At 43.4% G+C, this 11,869-nt stretch overlaps 1 long non-coding RNA gene across 1 annotated transcript; it reads right to left on the bottom strand.

Moving 5' to 3' along the window:
- Window positions 1-781: 781 nt before the first annotated feature.
- Window positions 782-8,931, bottom strand: LOC132208258 (uncharacterized). Its single transcript, XR_009444340.1, has 2 exons — window positions 3,010-8,931; window positions 782-1,190 (listed from the first exon to the last, which is right to left on the bottom strand). It is a non-coding gene; the product is annotated as an uncharacterized LOC132208258 (long non-coding RNA).
- Window positions 8,932-11,869: the final 2,938 nt, after the last annotated feature.

Here is an 11,869-nt window from a genome sequence, read left to right as displayed (position 1 = left end):
GGAAAGAGGGGTACCAGTAGTGATAATATGCTGAACACAATCAAATTTTGAGGTTGTAGAATGATGTGGTCTTCAGCATTTTTGAAACTTTGACCCTTTTCCTTCCTCTTCACGGAGCAAGTCAAATAGCGGCAGCACAATGTTGCATGGCTGCTCAAGCCTGCTCCACCGTTGATGATGATTGTGGCTGGTCTTCTCCATCAATTAAACTTTTGCTCGTATCTCATCCTCTTTTCAAAACATCGGTCTATTCACGTGTAGTATCCCTCTCGCTAATTTAATGAGAATTCATTCCAATCACTGAACTCCTAACGCTGACCCACCCCAGATCAAAAAATTCAGCTGAGATCAGGAACTCATCTAACCTGTATGGCTGAGCTGGCTTTTAAAAAGTTTGCCAGTGAGAGAGTCCCAGTTAGAAACATTCATTCAAAAAAATACAATTGCATGGATTACTCTACAATCCTAAGCTCCATTCAAATTCAGTTGGCTGAACGGTTGGTTTGTGATGCAAAGTGATGCCCTGCAGAGAGGGCTCAATTGCCACACCAGTGAGCTTACCACAAAGGATCTTTGCCTCAACCCCTCTACTTGCCCGAGGCATGGTGATCTTCAGGTTAAATCATAACCAGTTGTCTCTCTCTAAGGAGTGGCCAAATGGCGTGCTAAGACTTTACCTTTAATCCTGATAACATAGCAACAAGCAGATAACTCAGCTGATGTCACTGACTAATAGAATCCTCAATTATACTAATATTACCGATGTGATATCATCAGAAGGCATGCTCAACTAAGTTTTAATTTTCAAATTAAGTTAACAACCATTCAATCAATATTACTTAAGTACTCATATTACTGATCGTCTCGATACAACATTGCAGTTACATCTGTTCATAAGTGAAGTGCAATGTAATTGCACTTATTTTGGTTTTATCAATGTGATCCTGCAATGAGTCAATAAGCAGGTCACCCACAGGTTGCCAATCAGTGTGGACCCCCTCAGCTGTTATCACGAGCCTCAAGATCATCCAGAGCTTTCTGCAGTTCTTGAAGTTTCTCCAATGCCTTTTCCACCTGTTTCTGCCAGTTGCTTGCATGGATTTTCAATTGCTCCCAATTTTCCTTCACTTCTGTTGACTGTTTGAGGACAGCTTTGGCAATTCTCTGGGCTCTCTCTTCCGGGTTAGGTTCTGGAAATATGAAATGCAAATAATTTATCAACTATTCATGACTTTGATCGTTGGAACTGAAGTTTTCTTTCGAAACCCCTTTCCTTTAAAAGGTCTCTCTGGACTTTATCCTGAAATTGGGAATATATAGTATAAGACTAAAGATTTTGTTACAGGCACATCAATGATAAATTCTGTAATGAGCTAGCAGGTCATGGAGCCATTAACAGAAAATCTCAGAGAACCAATACAAAGCCAAATAAAATTGTGCAGATATTTGAAATTTATGACTACCAAGGAAACTTTAAAAAAGGAAAAAGATTAGAGCGACTAAATGGGTAAAATTCTCAACAAAAGATTTGACATATCCTTTCAGGATATCTTTCATAGCTATTAAAACAAACATCCAACACAAACCAAGTTTCATCTTTCAGGACTGGCAAGTTAGAATGATAAACCCTAAGTCTACCCTGCACAATTCGCTCTAGAACTCACTCAATGAGGTTGTTACGAGATATAGAGATAACAAAGTGTGCAGCTGGATGAACGCAACAGGCCAAGCAGCATCTTAGGAGCACAAAAGCTTACATGTTGGGCCGAGACCCCTCATCAGAAAAGGGGGAGGGGGAGAGGATTCTGAACTAAATAGGGAGAGAGGGGGAGGTGGATCGAAGATGGATAGAGGGGAAGATAGTTGGAGAGGAGACAGACAAGTTGAAGAGGTGGAGCTAGTAGAGGTGAGTGTGGGTGGGGTGGTAGGGAGAGGATAGGACAGTCCGGGGAGGATGGACAGGTCAAGGGGTGAGGTTAGTAGGAAGGAAATGGGGGTGTGGTTTGAGGTGGGAGGAGGGGATAGGTGAGAGAAAGAACAGGTGAGGGAGGCGGGGACGAGCTGGGCTTGTTTTGGGATGCAGTAGGGGGAGGGGAGATTTTGAAGCTTGTGAAATCCACATTGATATTATTGGGCTGCAGGGTTCCCAAGCAGAATATGAGTTGCTGTTGCTGCAACCTTCGGGTGGCATTGTTGTGGCACTGCAGGAGGCCCAGGATGGACATGTCGTCGAAGGAATAGGAGGGGAAGTTGAAATTGTTCGCGACTGGGAGGTGCAGTTGTTTGTTGTGAACCGAGCATAGGGACTGCTTTGCAGAACACCCAAGTCTCTCCTTGGTTTCCCCGATGTTGAGGAGTCCACAACGGGTACAGCGGATGCAGTATACCAGATTGGTAGATGTGCAGTTGAACATCTGCTTGATGTGGAAAGTCTTCTTGGGGCCTGGGATGGGGGTGAGGGAGGAGGTATGGGGGCACGTGTAGCACTTCCTGCAGTTGCAGGGAAAATGTCGGGTGTGGTGGGGTTGGAGGGAAGCGTGGAGCCAACAAGGGAGTCATGGAGAGAGTGGTCTCTCCAGAAAGTAGACAAGGGTGGGGATGGAAAAATGTCTTTGGTGGTGAGGTCAGATTGCAGATGGTGGAAGTGTTGGAGGATGATGCGTTGTATCCAGAGGTTGGTAGGGTGGTATGAGAGGATGAGGGGGTTCTCTTTTGGTGCTTATTGCGGGGATGAGGTGTGAGGGATGAGTTGCAGGAAATGTGGGAGACATGGTTCTTGACCACTGTGTGTGGTTGGGTGGGGGGGTGGGGGGTTGCGGTCGTTGAAAAACAAGGACATCTGACGTGTACGGGAATGGAATGCCTCATCCTGGGAGCAGATGAGGCGGAGGTGAAGGAATTGGGAATAGGGGATGGAATTTTTGCAGGAAGGTGGGTGGGAGGTGGTGTATTCTAAGTAGCTGTGGGAGTTGGTGGGCTTGAAATGGATATCGGTTTCTGGGTGGTTACCTGAGATGGAGACAGAGAGGTCCAGGAAGGTGACAGAGGTGTTGTAGATAGTCCAGGTGAACTTGAGGTTGGTGCCTGAGATGGGGACATATATAGCTCCATTCATATTCACAAATCTCTGTTTCAAATCTAATCTTCTGAAGCACGTACGTAATTTTTCATTGTCAATGAATGTTGTTATGTTGATTGCATAGAGAAAGTGTTTCAAGAGACTGATTGGCCTCATACTTTTCATCCAATTGTATTTGGCAAGTTGACGTTCAGCACTTCTGTAACAAGTCCAATTCCAGTAAGTGGAGCAAATGGCATGGTCAACATTTCAATATAAATACAAGAGAGAAAAATTAAGACAATGGCCTGAGTGTTTCGCCCGATTACAGCAGAGGCATTAACACATACTAGGTTACATTAATTTATCTCTGAATCTACCAAGGAATGAATTCTTTGACAATGTCATGACAACATTGAGACATTTGGCAAGCTCAGGGGCAAGGGGACTGGTTCAGAACTGTGCACAGAAACGTAATGAACAGAAACACTGTATGGTGAGAATGGTACTAAAAAGGAAATGGTACAATTTCATCTGTATCAATCTGTAGTTGGAAAACACATGGTTTGAACCGGCACCAATGCAAAATTGAATTGCCATTGCGTGACATACCATGTGTTCAGAATCAGAATGAGGAAGAGATGAAGCTTAGTTATGATTCATTTCATTAAAATGAATCTTAACTAACTAATCTAATTAAACGAAGCAGTTTTACATACAGAACGCTTGTTTACAAACAAAATCTGCACTGATTGACTTCCAGATAGTAAAATGAAAGCTGTTGATCTCAGACTTTGATTATACACAGAATTGAAAGATGAAGTGACAATCTTGGATTCAGGATTGCAAACTGACATCGGGGATTAAGCAACTGATAGAGACCATCCATGTAGTTAATCTTGAATTGGCAGCATTACAAGTGACCAGGACAATACCTGCTCTATAAAAATAAGAAAAATTAGAAACAGAAGACAACTAAGATACAAAAATGCGACATTCAATTCGAATTACAAAATACTTTAAGCAAACAATTTTATTTAATTCACATATATTATCTGCAATAATATCCATTTAATATTGGTTCTTCCAAACTGTTGCAGCATTTTGACATTAAAAGAATATTCCATCACAAGTATTGCTTGCTATAAAAATCCCAGCATGTTCTGAAATTCTTAGAATAAAAGTATTTCAATCCGATGGTGCTCCTGCATTATTCATCAGTTCCCCACTCAATGGGTATGTTCTGATATGCAGGAAACTTCTATTGTTCGATATGGGGACGGGTATTTACTTGGCATTGTTCTAATGGAGGCAGCACTGACAGATTATAATTTTCTTCCTGTGGGCTCTATAGTCCAGATTTTTCTCTCCTCCATTATATTGCATTAAAGATCAACAACATTCACCATTTCCTCAGTCTGAGAACCTGCCATGTTAAAAAGTGACCAATTAAAGTGTTGCATTGCCTTCAATTTCACAAGGACTGAACTAATCTGCTGCTTACGACACTGATTGCAAAATTAAAAACCATGAATTGATAACAAAAACAGCGGGATTTTGTACTTTCCCTTGTGGCAAGTTTGAAAATAGAGGACATTTAATCAGGTGGAAGGATGGCACCACCTACAATTCTGCTTAGAGCCAGATTAAATCCATGGTGAGAAGACTTGTGCATAACTTCCCAACTTCATTGCGAGTTAAAGTCCCCAATTGAGCAACTGACGTACACATACATCATCCCACAACAACTGGTATTGAGTCAACAGTGGGCAGGGGAGTCACCATTAAGAAATGTAACAGGCTTTCAAAGGCATTCAATGTGCAACATCAAGAAGGGGAAGTGGCGTGCTAATGGTGTTTCACTCAATCCTGGTCCGAGATCGAGCAATAATCGTAGGTTGGTTGCCAATGGTAACAGAGATCATCACCTCCCAAGTGACACTGCTGCTTAGTACACATGCTGGGTTCTGGTTAGCCAACCGCTCATGGAAAGTGACATCCCACCAGGTTTTCCACCGGTCTATTATGTGCCAGAGGGGAGAAAGATGTAGCTGCCTACGCATGAGAGGAGCAAGGTCAGGATGACATACCCCTTGAGGGGAGCGACCTGAGGCTGGCGTTCCCCTGAAGGGAAGCTGGTTGGGGCAAGCCGTTCCCTCATCAGTTCTCGAGTCAATGACCTAGACCCTCGTCGCTTCCACAGGATTCCATCCAGAGGCTAAATAGCTGCCTATTCATCAGTGCTTGCAACTACTTCAACTCCGATTCACAGCTGGACCTGCAGGTAAATCTGAAAAACCACTGTCCCAGAGTACAGTTTCTTTGCATAAAAGGCACATTTTCAAGCTAGGAAGTCAAGGTAAACCAATCTCTTCCAACCTTTAGAACTTTTGATGTTGGAAATCAGTCAAGTACAAAGTCGCAGCTCATCAGGAACTAAAACAAAGTTGCTGGAATAGCTCACCGGGTCTGGCAACATCTGTGATGGAAAACAAAAACAGCGTTAACGTTTCGGGTGCGGTGACCGTTCCGCAGCTCATCAGGGATGTTTATTACTGGAATATTAATTAAGTAGAAACTAAACAAAATTGGATAAAAGGCAGGAGATGGAGAGTGGTGATGCAAGGAAGTTTTCCATACTGGAGGCCTGTTGCCAGCGGTGTTCCACAGGGATCATTGCTGGGTCTGCTTTTGGTTGTCATTTATATAAATGATTTAGATGAGGATATAGAAGGCCTGGTTAGTAAGTTTGCAGATGATACCAAAATCGGTGGTACAGTGGACAGCAAAGAGGGGAAATGCCAGTTTTGAGGAAAGGTCACCAGACCCGAAACGTTAACTTTGTTTTTTCCTTCAAAGAAGCTGCCAGACTTCCTGAGATTTGACAGCAACTTTGTTTTTGTTCGCGATTTACAGCATCTGTAGTTCTTTCGGTAGTTAAGAAGGTGTTTCATGACTCAGACCTTTGAGGAGAAGAGTTGGAATGCCATGTTGAAGTTGTACAGGATATTGGTGAGGCCTCTTCTAAACTGTTGTGTCCAATTCTGGTCGGTGTTCAAGGAAGGATATTATTAAGCTGGAGAGGGTTCAGAAAAGAATTACCAGGATGTTGCCAGAAATGGAGGTTTTGAGATTTAAGGTGAGAATAGACTGGGGCTTTTTTCACTGCATCTTAGGAGGTTTCGGGGTCACCCGATGAATGTTTATAAAATAATGAGGGATCTAGATAAGGTGAACGCCAAATGTCTTTTCCCTACTGTGGAGGATTTCAAAACTATGGGGCATAGTTTTAAGATGAGAGGAGAAAGATTTAAAAAGGAAACGAGGGGCAATATTTTTATACAGAGGATTGTTCATATGTGGAATGAACTTCCAGAAGAATTGGTGGATGCGGGTACAGTTTCACTATTTAAAAGACATCCAGGTAAGTACATGAATGGAGGGATATGGCCGAGCGCAGGAGGCAGGCAGGACTACTTTAGTTTGGGATTATGGTCAGCATGGACTAATTGGACTGAAAGGTCTGTTTCGTGTTGTATCACTCTCTGACTCTATAAATACAATTTTATTTAAATGCTAGTGTATCTTCTTTAGCATTGATCAAGGGTAGGTTATGGACAAAATAGAGCTTTGTAATTAGTCTGATCTCAGCTGTTTAAGGAGACTGGTGAAGTCTTTGTTGTCAGAAAAGTGGCCTAAAAAGGAAACAAATACAAGATTGGGTTGCCTCTTGAGGTTAACCACAGATCTATGTAAATGTCTGGCTCACATTCAGGAGGACTTTGCAATGTGTGACTTACTAGTGTTTTATACCACTACAACAATCGAATATGATGGATTTGCTTTACAAGAAAAATGGTGAAGGGCTATTTTGTTTCACTTTATAATTTACAACACACTATCAAGGTCATTCATGTATGACAACTGAATGAATCAAATTCCATTTTAGTTGAGGAATCGAGTGGTAATATCAGGTTTGGCCTTTGAAATGACAAGTGTTATGATCCCAGTTGATGGTGATACTGGACAATTCAGATTCCAGGGTGAGATAAATTTTCGTTCTCTTTACTGTGGTATTCAATTACTGAAAATGCTCACAAACGGATGCCTATGTATATTTATAACAGAAGAACACAGAAAATTATTAGATTAAAACCCACGTCTTGTCCTTCTCACTACACACGGTATAGGTGGACAATTCAAACTTAAAACTTGCGCAGCATTCCTCCAGTATAGAATCCAAGCTCACAAATAACATTATTATGTGAAGCCTGTTCAATATTGCTCTCCAGAGAGAGAAAAATGTTTTCATTTTCTATTAATGTCCTCTTATCATTATTTTAATTTTACTTGGATGGATTTCATTTTAACAGCATTGAAACCTTCATTTTTTTTAGTTTTATGAATCACAGAAACTCAGTAAGCAGGTACAGCAGGTATTAAGGCAGGGAAATGGAATTTTGGCATTTGTTGCTCAAGAAAGAGAGTATACAAATACAAAAGAAGGTCGCTGCAACTATGCAAGGCATTAGTGAGTCCACACCTGGAGCCCTGTGTACAGTTCTGGTCTCCTTACTTAAGGAGAGATGTCATTGTATTGGAGGCAGTCCAGTGGAGGTTCACCAGGATGATTCCAGAGACGAGAATGCGTCTTAAGACAGACAGAGTAGTTTCGGCCTACATTCTCAGGTGTTCAGAACAATGAGAAGGGATCTAATTGAGGGATATAATATGTTCAAGCAGATTGATAAAGTTGACGTGGAAAGGATGGTTCCTCATGCGGGCAATAGAACAAGAGGTCATAGTTTTAGCATAGGGAAAGAAGGTTTAAAGGGATGATGAAAAATTTCTACACTGGAAGGGTCATGAATCTCTGGAATTCACTCCCTGAGAAGGCATTGGAGGGCTGTGACATTGAGCAAATTTGAAGAGGAGATAGAACGATTTTTGAGTTCATAATGGGTTCAAGAATTATGGAGAGCAGGTAGGAAACTGAAGTTGCAGCAGAGATAAGATCAACCACAATCATATCAAACAGCGGGGCTCAAGGAGCTGAATTGTCTTACTCCTCCTAGTACTTAAGTTCATTATCATTTTTGGTTTGGAGCTGTGAACTGTGAGCTGAGAGTGACCTTTGGACTGTGAGCAGCAGCTTATGTGAAAAAAGAAGAAACAATTTGATATTTGTTTATGAGGCTAGGTCTGGATGTTAATTGCAGGTCAATTCTTCTTCCAAGAAAACTCTATTGATGAGTCATTAGCAAAGAGAAACCAATATTGAACTGTCTTTAAATCAGAAGGATTGTCCCTGCAAAAGCTACAGGACAGAGATTTGATTGCCAACTGGTTGTCCTCCCATTATCAACTTATTCTAAGTTAAGAGGTCCTCTGTTACAAGTAATAATTAAATATCCCCCAAAGCCTACTGAAAGGTATTTGCATAGCTCAATGTTTTCAGAAACCAAGACAGAAGCTCAGAAATTACTGGAAATGCTCAGCGAGTCTGGCAGCATCTATGGACAGAAGTTAGAATTAACGTTTCAGATCCTGTGACACTTAGAAATAAGGAATTCTGAGGAAGGGTAATACGACCCAAAATGTTAACTCTGTTTTCTCTCCATAGATGCTGCCAGATCTGCTGGTTTTTTACAGCAACTTCTGTTTTTGTTTCTGATTTACAGCATCTGTAGATTGTTCAGATTTTAACTTAACATACAATCTCATCTGACTGTGAGATTTTAGATGATGGACAAAAACAAAATTTCTGGAAAAGCTCAGCAGGTCTGAAAACATCTGTGAAGGCAAAAAAGAGGTACGATGTCAGATCTGGTGGCCCTTCCTCAGACCTGATCAGAAGAAGGGTTAACAGATCTGAAATCTTACTTCTTTTTTTCCTTCACAGATGCTGCTGGACCTGCTGAGCTTTTCCAGCAGCTTTGTTTTTGTTCCTGATTTGCAGCATCCACAGTTCTTTCCATTTTAAAGATCATGCAGTCTGGTTCAGTAAACTGGCCAGTTACACTTGATTTAGTTTTTTCTCTTTGATACATTCCTTAATTATAATCTGTTTGTCTGTCTTTCTGTCTTTGCTAGAATTGGGGCTAGAATCAAAAAAGATGATGTTTAAGTCATAGGCGTTCGTCAGAATACCTTTTTGCTTAACTTTTTTTAAAAAAGATACTATATTGTTCATAAACTGTAAAATCTTTTGTTTTAGCTATGAACCTGGTGTCAGGTATTGTTATTCACAAAGTCTGGCACTGGCTTTTCAAAAAATCTGATTAGGAAACATTGGGATCAATTTTGAACGTCACTAAATACTTTATGTCAATGAGTTGCAAATATAGACAGTGAAGCTGATTGAATACGGCTGTGACTTCAGGTCATAAAATCAGTAATAACATACTTATATTAAATAAATAAAGACATTCCATCACATTCTCTTACTAATCAAGTTCACTTTGATTGTGACATTAATTTCTCTCCGTATTTGTTCTTGATAAAGCAACCACATTGATATTGTCTCTAATTCAGATAAGTGGGCAAGGTAAGGGCACTGTGACAGTCAGCCAGTGTTACTCAGAACAGCGGATGAGGGCTCTGTGACAGGCAGTGTTACTGAGAGGAGGGAGTGAGAGGCCTGTCACATTCAGTCAGTGATTCTGAGAGGAGGGGTTTAAGGCCGGGAGATAGTCAGAGTTACCAAGAGGAGCAGTTGAGGGCCCTGTGACGGGCCGTGTTACTGAGAGGAGTGGGTGAGGGCCCTGCGACAGGCAGTCTTACTCAGAGGAACGGCTAAGGTCCCTGTGACGGGCAGTGTTACTGAGAGGAGCGGGTGAGGGCCCTGTGACAGTCTGTCAGTGTTACTGAGGGCAACGGGTGAGCACCCTGTGACTGGCAGTGTTACTGAAAGGAGGGGGTGAGGGCACGGTGGCGGAGTGTGTTAAAGAGAGGAGGGGGTGAGGGCCCTGTGGCAGACAGTATTACTGAGAGGAGTGGGTGAGGGCTCTGTGACAGTTGTGTTACTTAGAGGAGTGGGTGAGGGCGCTGTGACGGGCAGTGTTACTGAGAGGAGCGGGTGAGGGCCCAGTGACAGTCAGGGGATGTTACTGAGAGGAGTGGGTGAGCGCCCTTTCCAATCAGTCAGTGTTACTGAGACGAGTGGGTGAGGGCCCTGTGACAGTCAGTCAGTGTAACAGAGGAGCGGGTGAGGGCCCTGTGACAGTCAGTGTTACTGAGAGGAGCGGGTAGGGGCACTGTAACAGGTAGTGTGACTGAGTGGAGCGGGTGAGAGCCCTGTGACAGTCAGTGTTACTGAGAGGAGCAGGTAAGGTCCCTGTGACGGGCAGTGTTACTGAGAGGAGCAGGTAAGGTCCCTGTGACGGGCAGTGTTATTGAAAGGAGCGGGTGAGGGCCCTGTGACAGGCAGTGTTACTGAGAGGAGCGGGTAAGGTCCCTGTGACAGGCAGTGTTACTGAAAGGAGCGGGTAAGGTCCCTGTGATGGGCAGTGTTACTGAAAGGATCGCGTGAGGGTTCTGTGACAGGCAGTGTTACTGAGAGGAGCACGTGAGGGCCCTGTATATGGCAGTGTGACTGAGCGGAGCGGTGAGCGCTCTGTGACAGTCTGAGGGCACTGTGACGGAGTGTGTTACTGAGAGGAGGGGGTGAGGGCCCTGTGACAGTCAGTCAGTGCATAACTGAGAGGGGCAGGTGAGGGCCCTATGGCAAGCAGTATTACTGAGAGGAGTGGGTGATGTCCCTGTGACGGGCAGTGTTACTGAGAGGGGGGCGCGAGGGCCCTGTGACGGGCAGTATTACTGAGAGGAGGGGGTGATGTCCCTGTGACGGGCAGTGTTACTGAGAGGGGGGGGGGGGGCGAGGGCCCTGTGACGGGCAGTGTTACTGAGAGGGGGGGGGGGGGCGAGGGCCCTGTGACGGGCAGTATTACTTAGAGGAGGGGGTGAGGGCCCTGTGACGGGCAGACAGTGTTACTGAGAGCAGAGGGTTGGTGTGTGGGGTGGGGGCGCTGGGATATGGGAGAGTTTAGGCCCTAACATTGCAGAACTCAATGTTAAGTCTGGAGGGCTGTCAGGTCCCCAAGTAGAAAATGAGGTGTTGTTCTGTCTGCTTGTGCTGGGCTTCACTGGAACACTGTAGCAAGCCGGAGACAGAGATGTTGGCCAGGTTGGTTGATAGTATATGTTTCAGGGTGTTGTTTTGTGATTGAATGCAAGTTTTATGAGGAGAAACTGGTAGGCTAATTGCGTTTTCCATGCAGCAGAGGAGGCTGAGGGGAAATCTGATCGACGTATACAAAATTATGAGAGGCATAGATTGATTGTGAGAACCAGTAGACGAGTTTAAGTCAGGGGGCATAGATTTCAGGTAAACTGTCAGCTATTTAGAGGGGATCTGAGGCAAGTGTTTTCACCAAAAGTGATACAAACATGTAATATGCTGCTTGACAAGGTGGAGAAGGCAGATACGCTTGCAATATTAAAGAAGCAACAGATGAGCATTTAAAGGGCCAGGGTATGGCAGGTAATGACTCAGTGCAGGTAAATGGGATCAGTAGTTTGATGTTTGTTAGTTGGCATTGATGTTGATCAAGTGAGCCTGTTTCTATACTGCATGACTTTATGAAGCAGGGGAGGAGATATCAAAAGGTCCTGGCAAAGATTTTTCAAGTCATTTCTGGCCACAGCTAAGGTGCCAGAGGACCGCTCATACTTTTATATAAAAGAAGAAAGGACAGATCCAGAAGTTACAAGCCAGTCTAACCTTGGTGGTAGGGAAGTTATCAGAAAGAA

Source organism: Stegostoma tigrinum, unplaced genomic scaffold (assembly GCF_030684315.1).
Source record: "Stegostoma tigrinum isolate sSteTig4 unplaced genomic scaffold, sSteTig4.hap1 scaffold_337, whole genome shotgun sequence".
NCBI classification, from domain to species: domain Eukaryota; kingdom Metazoa; phylum Chordata; class Chondrichthyes; order Orectolobiformes; family Stegostomatidae; genus Stegostoma; species Stegostoma tigrinum.
Note: the sequence above shows the minus strand (reverse complement) of the source record. Positions and strands in the feature narration are given on the sequence as shown.